At 45.7% G+C, this 13,295-nt stretch overlaps 1 protein-coding gene across 3 annotated transcripts in view; it reads right to left on the bottom strand.

The window, feature by feature from the left end:
• PHC2 (polyhomeotic homolog 2) overlaps window positions 1-12,768 on the bottom strand; it is a 116,244-nt gene extending 103,476 nt beyond the window's left edge. For 2 of the 3 annotated variants that reach the window (XM_039231670.1, XM_039231685.1), the window contains exon 1: window positions 12,724-12,768. The gene's annotated coding sequence lies outside the window, so the exon portion shown is untranslated. Of the gene's footprint in view, window positions 1-11,892; window positions 11,973-12,723 lie in introns of those variants that run through there. The other variant, XM_039231676.1, reaches the window with a different exon arrangement.
• Window positions 12,769-13,295: the final 527 nt, after the last annotated feature.

The following is a 13,295-nucleotide window of genomic DNA, read 5'->3' as shown; positions in this document are numbered from 1 at the left end:
AGTGTTTAGAGCTTTGCACTTAGGAGAGATGAAGGTTGAGAGGAGCGAGTTATGATGGGGACAGTGACATCATGATGACCATAGACAAGGCCGGCACAATACGGCTCATCTTCATACACAGAACACCAGCTCTGGGACCGAAGTGAGGCACAAGGTAGACAAAGAGAGCTGAAAACTCAAGCAAGCTTTTGTTTAGGACAAGACCCTACAAGCAACTCCAAGGCAGGTTCGTGGGTTGTTTATTCTAGAATTTCCAGCAGTTAGCCCCTGGATGTCCCTGGCATGTCATTGATAAATGGGGGCTGAAGGAACAAGTACACATATTCGACAGTAAAAATACTGGCAGCACATGAGAAGTGGGGCTAGAGCATCCTTCTCACCCTGTGCTTCTGTCTCCAGTGCTGCTCCGGTCCAAACCGCCCCCCACACTGCGCTCTGATCCTCCCAAAAGGCAGGCCTGACCCCATCATGGCTCCTGTGCTCCAGGGCCTCCCACAGTTAAGTCCAAATCCCTTAGCTTGGCCAGCCAAGCCTTTTGTGTTTGCTGCTGGCCTACTTTTCAGCCTTGCTTCTGCCACTACCCTATTTGTACACTTTGTTCTGATCATGTCAGAACGTTTGGAACTCCCCATGTATACTTGCTCTCCCACACGCAGACACCCCACCTTGGCACATAGTGCTCCTTCCATCTGAGCCACACTGTCCGCCTGAGGACTCCTTACGCTCCTGCGGTCATCTCAAATGTCACTTTCTCTAGAAGGTGACATTTCTAAACAGAAGTAAGTGATCACTCCTCTAAGCTCTCAAAACACCTTGCCCGTACTCCTATTAATGGCACTGAGTACAATATCATAAGCAACATTTCCATGTCCATCTTCCTTTATAAACCTCTGGGGTACCAGGATTGGATTCTAGTCATTTTTGCATCCCCAGTGACTAGCATGGGGGTACAGAATTTTAAAAATGTTGAATAAATGAACAGATTTTAAAGACCCAACATAGAAATAGAGCTCAAACCCTTGAGTGAACTAGCCTCAGTGTCCATAGGCAGGACACTAAGACAGTTAGGGATGGGCGGGTCTGTCCCTGTAACCAGAAGACCCCGTCACGGATGGCAGCTACAGTACTCCCCCAACTGTCCCTTGTTAGCATGATCAGACAGTATCTGGGGCTCAACATATGACAGGCCTGTCCCTGTGTGACATCCCTTGTCTTCTGATTCCCAACCATTCCTCACGCTCATTTTGCCTTTGAGAAGACAACTTCATTTTCATACACTGCAGTGTCAGCATCTTTTGTGAAATAACCCCTCTTCCAAAATGTTCCAAAAGCCAAGCTCTTCTCTCTTACTCCAATTCTCATTTTCTGTCTCTCTTACTAAGTAGAATGGAAAGCTTCAGGGCTAAATTAAGGATGAAAATAATCTGAGCCCACAGAACACAATGTAAGCATTCTATCCTTTGCAGACAAGGATCTGCTGGAACCAGGCGGCTCGGTCCTGCTTAACCACAATGTGCATGCCATCACAGAGGTGTTCATGGATGACACGGATCCCTTGGGCACAGTGATGAAGGTAGAAAAGGCCCCCCATGGACATCTATGCTGATATTGGGGGGTTAGACAACCAAATCCAGGAAATTAAGGAACCTGTGGAGCCTCCTTTTACTCATCCCGAATACTATGAAGAGATGGGTATACAGTCCCCAAAGGGGGTCATTCTCTGTGGTCCACCTGGCACAGGTAAAACCTTATTAGCAAAAGCAGTAGCAAACTAAGCCTCAGCCACTTTCTTAAGAGCGGTTGGCTCTGAACTTGTTCAGAAGCACCTAGGTGATGGACCCAAACTCATTCAGGAATTGTTTCGAGTTGGGGAAGAACATGTACCATCCATCATGTTTACTGATGAAAGTGATGCCACTGGAACAGAAAGATATGACTCACATTCCAGTGCTCAGAGAGAAATTCAATGAACAATGTTGGAACTGTTGAACCAGTGGATGGATTTCATTTGTGAAATGGCCACAAACTGAAGAAAAACTTTGGATCTAGCTCTCATCAGATTAGGCTACATTGACAGAAAAACTGAGCTCCCCCTGCCCGATGTAAAGACTAAGAGGGGCGCCTGGGTGGCTTAGTCGGTTAAGCGTCCGACTTTCGCTTAGGTCATGATCTCGCGGTTTGTGGGTTCGAGCCCCATGTCGGGCTCTGTGCTGACTGCCAGCTCAGAGCCTGGAGCCTGTTTCAGAGTCTGTGACTCCCTTCTCTCTGACCCTCCCCTGCTCACGCTGTCTCTCCTCTCCTAGAAATAAATAAAACATTAAAAAAAATTAAAAAAAAAAAGACTAAGAAGTGCATCTTTCAGATCTACACAAACAGATGACGCTGGCCAATGACGTGACCCTGGACAACTTGATCATGGCTAAAGATTACCTGTCTGGGGCTGACATCAAGGCAATCTGTACAGAAGCTGGTCTGATGGCCTTGACGGAATGCAGAATGAAAGTAACGAAGGCTTCAAAAAATCTAAAGAAAATGTTCTTCATAAAAAACAAGAAGGCACCCCTGAGGGGCTCTATCTGTAATGACCACATTTGCCTTCAAGGAAATGATCAGGAGTGTCCCAATTCCTCGGAGGGATGAGGTTGGGGAAGTTGCCCAGAGGAACCCATATCCTAGTTGATCTTTCTTAGCAAAACCTCTTGTGTATCTTTTTGAGTATGGCGTGGTCAGATGCCCACTGGGCTGCCTTCATCTGTTGATCACATATAGTGCTCTCTACCCAATAAAGTGAGCTCCTTCTCAAAAAAAAAAAAAAAAAAAAAAAGAAATGAACAAACAAAAAAAGAAAATAATGTGATCCCAAACTTACTGTGCAACTTTAGGGAAATTACACCTCTATACATCTCAACTGGCACTTCCTTCAAATGGAATCAACCCTACTCTCTAGGAGAACACAGGAAGTAATAAAAGGTACAACTTACATGGTGCTTCCTATGCACCTCACATGTATTAAGCTGTTTAATTTTATACTTCTTCCAGGTAGGTACTATTATCATCCCCACTGTGCACAGAGAGACTGGAGCAGAGGGAGAAAGGACTTGAAGAAGGCTGTGAAGCTTACAGTTCACAAGTGGTAGAGGCGGAGTTGGGACCCAAGCAGTCTGGCTCTAGTGTCCATGCTGTTAACCGTTACCCTCCACTGCCCTCTCTGAGGCCACTGAAAGGCACCATACACAGTACAAAACTCCAGCATATTAAAGTATAAGGGGAGACACTGAAGGGTAGGCCTCAGATATGTGACAGTGTTACACATTTCAATCCAAATGCATTTTACAGCCAAGATTTTAGACCTCAAACCACCCATCATTTACAGCTAAAATATTAAGGGTCTTTTCTGATTTTAGTTCTCTAGGAGATGGATTTGTCCTTTACTGGTACTACACCTACAATTCAGATGACACTGTCACTAGATGAATATCCACCTAGGGGTGTGGCTTTATGGATCAATTTTCAGGTTAGGTTTTTCTCAAGAACGATGACCTAAGAATAGAAATACAAATACAGGGGCGCCTGGGTGGCTTAGTCGGTTAAGTGTCCGACTTTCGCTTGGGTCATGATCTCGCGGTTCGTGGGTTCGAGCCCCGCGTCGTGCTCTGTGCTGACTGCCAGCTCAGAGCCTGGAGCCTGTTTCAGTNCTGCCAGCTCAGAGCCTGGAGCCTGTTTCAGTCTGTGACTCCCTCTCTCTCTCTGACCCTCCCCTGCTCATGCTGTCTCTCTCTCTCCTAGAAATAAAAAAAAAAAATTAAAAAAAAAAAGAAATACAAATACAAATATATTTGTGTTCATGTTCTTACTACAAATAGTATTTTATTTTTTTTAAGTTTATTTATTTATTTTGGGAGAGAGAGACAGAGAGACAGAGAGAGACAGAGAGAGGGAGAAAGAGAATCCCAAGTAGGCTCCATGCTGTCAGAATAGAACCCAATATGGGGCTCTGTCATGAACCATGAGATCATGACCTGAGTCGAAATCAAGAGACGAACGCCCAACCGGCTAAGATGACATAACACAAGAGAATGTTTTTTTAAAAAAAAACATTGGGGTGCCTGGGTGGCTCAGTCGGTCAAGTGTCTGACTTCGGCTCAGGTCATGATCTCACAGTTTGTGAGTTTGAGCCCTGTGTTGGGCTCTGTGCTGACAGCTCAGAGCTTGGAGCCTACTTCAGATTCTGTGTGTGTGTGTGTCTCTCTCTCCCCTTACCCAACTTGACTCTGTCTGTCTGTCTCTTTTAAAAAATGAATAAACACTAAAAAAAAAAAATTAAAAACCATTAAATATTTAGGTCCATATATTACCCTCTATTCAAAATATTATTTAGACAAAATTTTAAGACCATCTACTAGACTTGATATAGTGCCTTCAAATTGTTATCAATCCCTTATAACCATATTCTCATCTGGGCAATGGGCCATTTAGAAAGTACTTAATAAACATGTGTTGAATGAACGAATGCTATTTCAGAGAGGGATTCAGAGCTCTGCATTTCCAGATGTTTCCTCAGAAGGAATAGGTGCCTTATAACAGTCATTTTGTTCTGGAGAACTCTACTACTCAGGCCCGCTTCAAAAGGAGAACTTACTCCTTCAGTCTCTAGAAGAGCCTAAAGCCACCCTTATCTGTACCCATGGTTTCCACATTGTTTTCTTCCCCCATCAAAAAGAGGAGAGAGAAAGATCAGGTTACATTGCTTTCTTGGGCCTGTATACATTCCTGGGAGGTTCTCTCTTCTGTCAGGAAAAGTCTCCCTGGCAACCATATTTACACACTCACTTAATTCCCTCCCCTCCTTGGATTTGTTGGTTGGTATAAAAATTAATTTGCATTGAATTGCTTAAGTTTACAAGTTAATCAGTTTAACAGACTCACAAAATTTTACAATTTGGTTTCTGGCCAAAATTCACTTATTAAGGGGTCTGTCCCCTCTCTTTTGAAATTTGAAAGGAATTCTCTTCAGTTCAGTGTTTTTCAACACATACAGTTTCTGGTTATAGGTAGAGAAAAGAATATTCTCTTAAGGGCATCTGGCCAATATTATTAGAAAGATCAAGACAGGAAGAGGAACTTTAATTCAGAGTAAGCAAGGGGTCAAATTCACAAAGATCAGCTATGATGAGGAGCTGGAAGAGAAGAGTCAAGGACCAAGACAAAATGGGCCATATGAAATGAAGAACTCAGGCCTAAAATTCTGGGTGATCAGAGTTCAGGACCTGAACAATAAGAATGGACCATGAGTCTCAAGAATGGAGTGTCACTAATGCATCAACCATGTATTTATTAAGCATCAAATAGCACTTGGTGTTGGGAATACAGCAGTGAATAAGCCAGACCCAGGTCCTGCCTTCATAAAGTTTATAGTCCAATATGTAAATAGTGAGCTAATGCTGGCTTTGTTATTGAGCCAAGTATCTTTGGGCTAGGGGCTTGTTATACAATTTCCTACAAGGGCCAGAACTGGTTTCAGAGTATGGATGGAGCAGGGACTTAACTGAGACAAACAACTTCAAGAAGTCCTCCCTGGAATAGGTGAGTTGGCATGTCAACAAGTCTTTGACATATACAATGGTTACTTTACATCTTCAACAACAATGATACTTGAGCCTTAAGACAAGGAGATGAAGAAGGTATATTTATCACTGGGCACAAGGCTAGATACTTTGCAGTATATATAAGTTTTCTAGGGTAGAAAGTATATAAAGGTATAAGCTATTTTTAAGCATATTCAACAACTATTTATTGAGCATCGTCTATGTTCAAGGAATGGTTTGAGGAACTGTAGCTATGGATATGAAAAAGACCTACTTCCTAGCAACTACAATGATGTGATAAGCGCTGTAAGGACATGTTAAAGTACAAAGGAAGATCAGAGAGGAAGGATACTAATTCATTAAAAGCAAGTTGGGAAACATTTCTGAGATGCAATGCTTGAACTGAATCTTAAAAGACAGAGATATTTGTTGTTTTCAGCTGATAAATTTGGGGGGTAATTTGTTACACAGCAGTAGATGACTACTACAGGGCCTTATGGAGACTATACCACCAGCACAAATAGGAGACTATAGAAACAGCTGGCCACCAAAACTTTGTTTTGTGATGTGTACCACAGGGTTATACTCTAAATCTCTTTATAGTGTTAGCCTTACATATTCTTAGGCTCACCTGGTCCACATTGGGAGTAGAAAGTGAGAACAGGCACTCTGAATGGGAATGACGCAGGTAATGGGAGGAAGCAATGCAATCTTAGTCTTGTCTGTTATCCTCCACAGAAGGATCTAAGCTGCCTGGTGTTGGGACCTGGTCAGGTGTTCAGCTAGCATCAAGTGCTCTAAGCACTTGGTCAGTACTGGCCAAATGATTACTCGGAGGGACCAGGAGTGGGAAGAGCAAGAGGGTAAGTAAAAGTTGTTTTTGAGAGAGAGCAATCATCATGAGGACCAGAAAAACTTCATTTGTTGTCAGTGCCAAGTAATGACTGTAAAGCCAAAAGTAAGAGATAATATCAAAGATTAAATTTTCCTGGTTTCCATGATTCATATGGGTAGAAAAAGGAATAGAGCGGGTGACGAAGGCTAGGGTGGAACATGAACATTCAAGACACGTGCCATAAACGGGGCCACGTGGTTCACAGTTTCTGGGTAGTCCTTGGTACGGGAGTGAACGGGAGACAACAGCCTGGCAGGTTGTATTATACCTGTTCAATTCCAATTTCCATCTCAGTAGGTTAAAAAAGGTCGCCATAGCTTCCTACAAGCAAATGGGAATATTTGACTACAAAAGGAATAGAAATGAACTCATTTCTTATTTAAATTGGGAGTAATGACTGCAGCAGGACTGTAACTCTGCCTATTAATACTCTCAAGGCTCATGGTTGAGTATCTACTTGAACTTCAAAATATCCCCCCTTCGCCCTTTGTATCAGGAGTCCAAAGTGAGAAGACCACAGAGTGTGACCATGCACTCTGACGCAACAAGGACTTAGACACACTATGCAAGCAAAACAAGGGATCCAGCACAATGTCCTTTTTCTGCTTTAGGAAAAGTAGCAATACCTGTAGGCAGAACTCGCATCCTGATTTGTGGGGCCAAGTGCAAAATAAAAAAGCAGGGCTCTTGTTAAAAATTATTAATGGGCACTTGGGTAGTTCAGTTGGTTAAGTGTCCAACTCTTGATTTTGGCTCATGGTTCATGAATTTGAGCCCCACATCAGGCTCTGTGCTGACAGCGCAGAGCCTGCTTAAGATCCTCTTCTTCTCTCTCTGCCCCTCCCTCTCTCTCTCTCAAATATAAATAAAGAAGCTTAAAAACTATTAAGAATTTCAAGATAACAACAGAGCATTAAACCAAGTGAGGAGATGCAGGGAAGAGATACCCCTCTAAATGCAACCCTGGGGGTGTTGCATAGGCTACACACCTATGAAGCAGGCCCTGTCCTCAGGGACAGGACACCATGGTCCTTTAGAAGAGCTTTAGAGTCAGAGTTGGGTCCAAATTTCAGATCCCTATGTGATCTTAGGCCATTTATTTAGCTTCTCCATGCTTCTGAGAGATTGTGTGGTTGTAATCCAGTATGATGAAGGTTAAGTGGGATAATGAATAGAATGTATACAAAGTGTTTAGTACAGAGTAAGCACTCAATAAGTGGTAGCTGAACTATTATTGTTCAATGAAAAATGCAGGTAACTGTCAAAGCAGTAAGTTTAGGAAATGAATTACTGAATATAAAGGACACGAGACTGAGATTTCAGCTAAATCTAATGAAGCAGACAAGGAAGACCAAATCTTTTGCTTGGCTCTTCTGCCTTCTCTCACCACTTTCCTATTTCTCTTTTCCTATTTTTTTTTTTTTTTTTTTTTTACAAAGCATACAAAGGGTGATCTACATCCAGTCTCCATTTCCTATCCATATCTCATGCCACAATCTTTTTCACTCTGGTGTTTAATATCCCCGTGGCCGCCCCCCACTGAACTAAAGCTATTGTTCTCAGTTACTAATGACCCCATGTTTACTAAATGAAATGGGCATTTCCTACCTTCTCTGTCCAACTTCATTCTGGTGACCAATTCCTCCAGCTTGAAACCCTCTCTTCTGACATGTGCCCTCATGGCTAACAGAATGTCTACTCAGTCTTGCATCTCTCAGGTACACAATGGAATGCATTGGTTGGATGAATAAATAAGATGGTTCCTTGGCTTCTCTGATATTCCCCCCTTTTTTTTCCCCCTACCATACTGACTACATGTATTCTTCCGACCTCCCTAAATGTGGGCAATCTCCAAGCTTCAGCCCTTGGTCCTCTACACTTCTGTTTCTAGGCTGCTACCACTGGTGGACCAAGCTAATCACATGGCTTCAGTTATCACCTTCTATACACAAGACTCCTTCTGGTTTGAGCACAGGCCTCTCACTTACTTATACTTATGGGACATGTCCCCTTGTAAGTTCCAGTATCACCTCAAGATATTCTGTACCTAGTAGGCTCAGCTGGTTAAGTGTCTGACTCTTGATTTTGGCTCAGGTCATGATCTCATGGTTTGTGAGGTCAAGCCCTGAGTCGGGCTCTGCACTGACAGTGCAGAACCTGCTTGGAATTCTTGCTCGCTTGCTCTCTCTCTCTCTCTCAAAATAAATAAATAAATAAACATTTTTTTTAAAGGCATCTAGTACCGAGCTTTTCCTTTTTTTCCCAAACTGGTTTTCCTCTATGTCTTATCTCCGTTAATCTTGTCAACCATCTTCAAGGCTATCTGATTCCCCCTCATTTCTTGTCCTCCATATCCAGTCAGTCATAAAGTCTCATTCATGTTTCCTTTGTGATACTTATTGAACCCATCTTTTTATTTTCACTCCATCCCCCTAATTTAATTCCTTACCCTCTCAAACTTAGACTATTTAAATAATGTACTAACTGGTTGTGCAGTTCTTGCTATCCCTACTGAAGTTAAAAAAATTTTTTTTTTTATTTATTTTCTTTGAGAGACAGAGCATGAGCAGGAGAGGGGCAGAGAGAGAGGAAGACAGAGAATCCGAAGCAGGCTCCAGGCTCCGAGCTGTCAGCACAGAGCCCAATGTGGGGCTCGAATTCTCAAACCGTGAGATCATGAACTGAACCAAAGTTGGATGCTTAACCAACTGAGCCACTGACATGCCCCTATCTCTACTAAAGTTTATTGTCCGCACTGTTGACCTTCTTAAAAAGACCCTCAGGACCCCACATTTCCCTAACCAAACATCTTCAGACTTTGCATCATACAGGGATAAAGTCCTAACTCCTTAGTTCAGCGTTCAATGCCTGCTAAAATCTGGCTTCAACCAATCCTTCCAGTCTTACTACTTCTCTACTTAAACCTTTTGATCTTGCCAGATTGGTCCCTGAAAACTTTCTTCCATACTCCAGTCCTGTGGTTTATAAACATGATTTTTCCCATCTGGAAATTCCTTCCACCCTCCTTCTCCCTATAGAACAAGGTTCACTGTACCTCTGAAAATAACCTTCCCTGGGAGTCCTAGTCCGTAATGACCTTTCTCTTTCTCCCATTTCTATAATACCGCATGTTTCAGTGCTTTGAAAACTTACTGAATGGCTGCTTTGACATGTAATCCTCACAACTCCATAGGGTAGGTGGCATTATCACAGATGAAGAAACAAAGTCAACTAAGTCGTCCAGGTCACCTAGCAAGTAACTGGTGAAACTAGGATCCAAATCCTTCTTTTTTGTATGTTTTATTTATTTCTGAGAGAGAGAGAGACAGCATGAGCAGAGGACGGTCGGAGAGAGAGGGAGATACAGAATCTGAAACAGGCTCCAGGCTCTGAGCTGGCTGTCAGCACAGAGCCCGACGCGGGGCTCAAACCCACGAACCATGAGATCATGACCTGAGCCGAAGTCTCGGACGCTTAACCGACTGAGCCACCCAGGTGCCCTCCAAATCCTTCTTTAGTGAAGAGTAGTTCCCAGACTACACCACCTCTCTCATTTTCCTGTCTCTTCCAAACCACAAATACAGCACAGTATTTGCACACAAGCAGGTGCTCAGCAAACATGGTGATTGAGAAAACTATTTAAATAGCACCCGTGAGTCTCTAGCACTCACGGAACTGTCCGTCTCAGCAGGCCACATTAAGCATATCATCTCTCCACATCGCTTGATCAGTCATATAGTTCAAGACAGGGGATTTGCCAAAAATTCACCACTACCCATTCTAAAAATAAATGTTGGTTTAAACAAAGCTAAAAGGCTTTTGTCTCTGATTCAAACATTAGGTGAGCTTTGGGGATGCCGACTGTACCACCTCTAGGCCCACCCTTGCTGTTTCCAAATGATTAGGAAGTAAAAATAGGCTGGCTAGTTGATGGCTTATGAGGTAAAATGGACTATTTATATTTCTGGAGGTGGATGCTAAGGCAGCAGGACAGGATTTCTCTGCCTGGGTAGCTAAACCCTCAGTAAAAGAGGCCCAATAAATGTGCATCAGGAGTGGAAAATGGGATCAAAAGAAGATAACAGTAAGAAGGGAGAGAGAACAGAAAGAAGGAAATACTCGAAATATTCTATTGAGGAGATGGCGCTGTCCTTTTCTGAACCGTTGCTTGAAGCTGTCAGATCTAACCCTGTCCTCTCTGGCTGGCACCGGGTAACAGAGGGCTCTGTCACTTCTGTATGATTCATGGTCTTGGTCCTGCACTGTGTGTCCTGACCCATATCACAGGCCAGATCCTCTCTTGCTCCAGATCCTCCCAGCTCTGACCTTATTACTCACTTCCTCAGGCTCAGAAATCTGACCTCACAGATTTGACATTCAGCATTGCTTCCCTGGTTATGATCTGTATTTTCCTCTTGTATGTAGTGTGGCTCAGAAAGACTGATGAGGGGGGAAAAGTGGGGAGGAGGAACAATGAGAAGGAAAATACCGCCAGAAAATTATAGTGGCAATTAGAAATTCTAGATTACTTTCGGAAAGTTACTTCACTGCGAAAGGAAAACGGCCATGGCTGCAATATAAAGCCATTGCCTAGAGATACCACATTCTTCAACTGTCTATATTTACTGTTTCCTCTTTTTTTTGGCTGCCCTTCCTGTCCTTCTCAATCTTCTCTGCAAGGCAAACTCCTATTCATCCTTCAAGATCTTGCTTAAACATGTTCTTTTCTGGAAAGCCTACTCTGCCCCTCTCAGACAGCCAATTGTTTTCTCCTTTGTGTTTCCACAGCTCTTTATATACACATCTATTATGCGATCACTTTTACTGGCAATTTTATTTGTCTCTCCCACTACTTCTTTGAGGACAAGGACTAATTATCTTATTCATCTCTGTGTCCCCAAGACATAGCACAAGGCACAGCAGAGTGCCTGGCATATAGCAAGTGTTTGTTGTTCTGTGATAAAAGACATCAAGAACAATATGAAAGTACAATTTGCACTTCCCTTGCCAAAATCAAATTGGTTCCTAGTACTTTTCATGTGGATCCCCGTTTTTTCCTTGATTTAGAAGAAAGGAAATTCTATTGATATCACTGGCACATTAGCCAGTTTTTCATCCCCACTGATGATAGCAACATCCACACACACACACACACACACACACACACACTTCCAAGAAGCTCCCAGGGCAAGCTTAACGTTAGTGGCACATGGTCCATCCGACCATTTCTGTTGTAGCTCAAGTTAAATGACACTGTGAATCTAAAGCTGCCACAGATCTTAGCGAACTGGTGGTGGTTGGGGGGAGGGGGGCCAGATAATTAAAAGAACACACTTCTGTAGCAGACCTAGAAGGGTGAGGAAGAACGATGAATTTAAACCTTGCCTTATAAGAAATTTGTTAGAAACTCACGCAGAACAGTCGCTTCCTCTGGACACGACAGACCCGATCCAGGTGTCGGGCAGTGACCTTTGCCCATGAGTGTCAGGTCATCACCCAGCACAGAAAACAAGGGGCCGGTGCCTTGCCTGGGCATCCCTCCTTCTCAAACCTGGCAAATCTTGGAGCCTGCTTTTCCTTTAGGGGATTGTCCTCTCCTCCCAGCACGGACAGTCCCCAGTTCCCTCCGCCGGTGCCCCCTAAGCACCAATCTCGCCTTCGCCCCACAAGGGGCCCCAGCGGGACTCCGGGTCCAAAGTGCCGGCGGCTGGGCTGTCAGGCCCGGCTGTGTGGGGGACGCCGAGGTCAGGCCCGACCCTCGGGTCTCCTCGCACTCTGCGGGACGAGCGCAGGGGACGCAGGCCGCGCCAGGCCACGGGCTGCCTCTGCGCCGGCCTCTGCGCGGAAGGGGCTCGGCCCCGGAGAAGCCGCGCGCGCGCCGGTGCTCCAGCCGGTCGCCCCGCAGCCTGCTGCAAGTGCCGGCCCCGCAGCTGCCCCGCAGCCCCAGTCGCCGCTGGGTCCCGGCACCCTGCGCGCCGCGACCGGTCGCTCCGCCGGCCCGACTGCTGGGTGCCCAGGCGGGCCCCGCGCCGCGGATCCCGGGACAGGCCGCCCGCCGCCGCCTGCCTGCCGGTGCCCACGGCAGTGCCCCGCCCCGCGCGGCCCGACCCGGCCGCCGCGCCCCGGCCGGGCCGTGACAGCTGGGTGCCCAAAGGGTTAAGCCGGCAGCGCTGCGGCCCGAGTGCCCCGCGCGCTGCCCGTCCGCCACTAGCCGGCCCCAGCGCGCACGCGCCCGCCCGTTACCTGCGGTCGCGTTCGCGCTCCTCCTCCACCTGGCCGCTCTCTCCCGGGGGCCGCCCCTCAGCCCGCCCCCTCGGCTCGGCGCCGCGCACCCTGCTGGCTACTCGGACACAGCCCGGGGAGGAGGGGCGTGGGGGCGATTACCATATATTAGCATACCAGCGAGCGTCACGTGGCCTCTCCAGCCAATGGTCACTCTGGAAGGCGGGGATTGGGCTGAACACGCCTAGGTGCTGCTCCGGGCCTGAACCGGTGGCTATGGCAACCGCTGGGAGGGCGGGGGAGTGGGGAGGCACTGGAGCCCAGTGGCCCCGCGGGAGCATCTCTACTACCTGAATTCTGTGTGGAGACACCGTGCACTTCTCCCACCCTGCGGAGGGAGAGGGGCTGAATTTGGCTACTCTCAGAAGGACTCACACTCAGCAAACAGCTATCGAGCGCTTACCACGTGCCTAACACTTTTCTGCTGGACGTGATTCTCTGGGGGTAACCTTGAGATGTCGGTACTGTTAACTCCACTTGATAGAAGGGAAAGTGGAAGCTCAGAGAGGCTAGGTCACTCACCCAAAGTCACA

The sequence above is a fragment of the Hyaena hyaena genome, unplaced genomic scaffold, assembly GCF_003009895.1.
Source record: "Hyaena hyaena isolate Hyena2069 unplaced genomic scaffold, ASM300989v1 scaffold_3, whole genome shotgun sequence".
In the NCBI taxonomy this organism is placed as follows: Eukaryota; Metazoa; Chordata; class Mammalia; order Carnivora; family Hyaenidae; genus Hyaena; species Hyaena hyaena.
The sequence above is the reverse complement of the archived record's forward strand: the minus strand, read 5'-3'. Positions and strand labels throughout refer to the sequence as shown.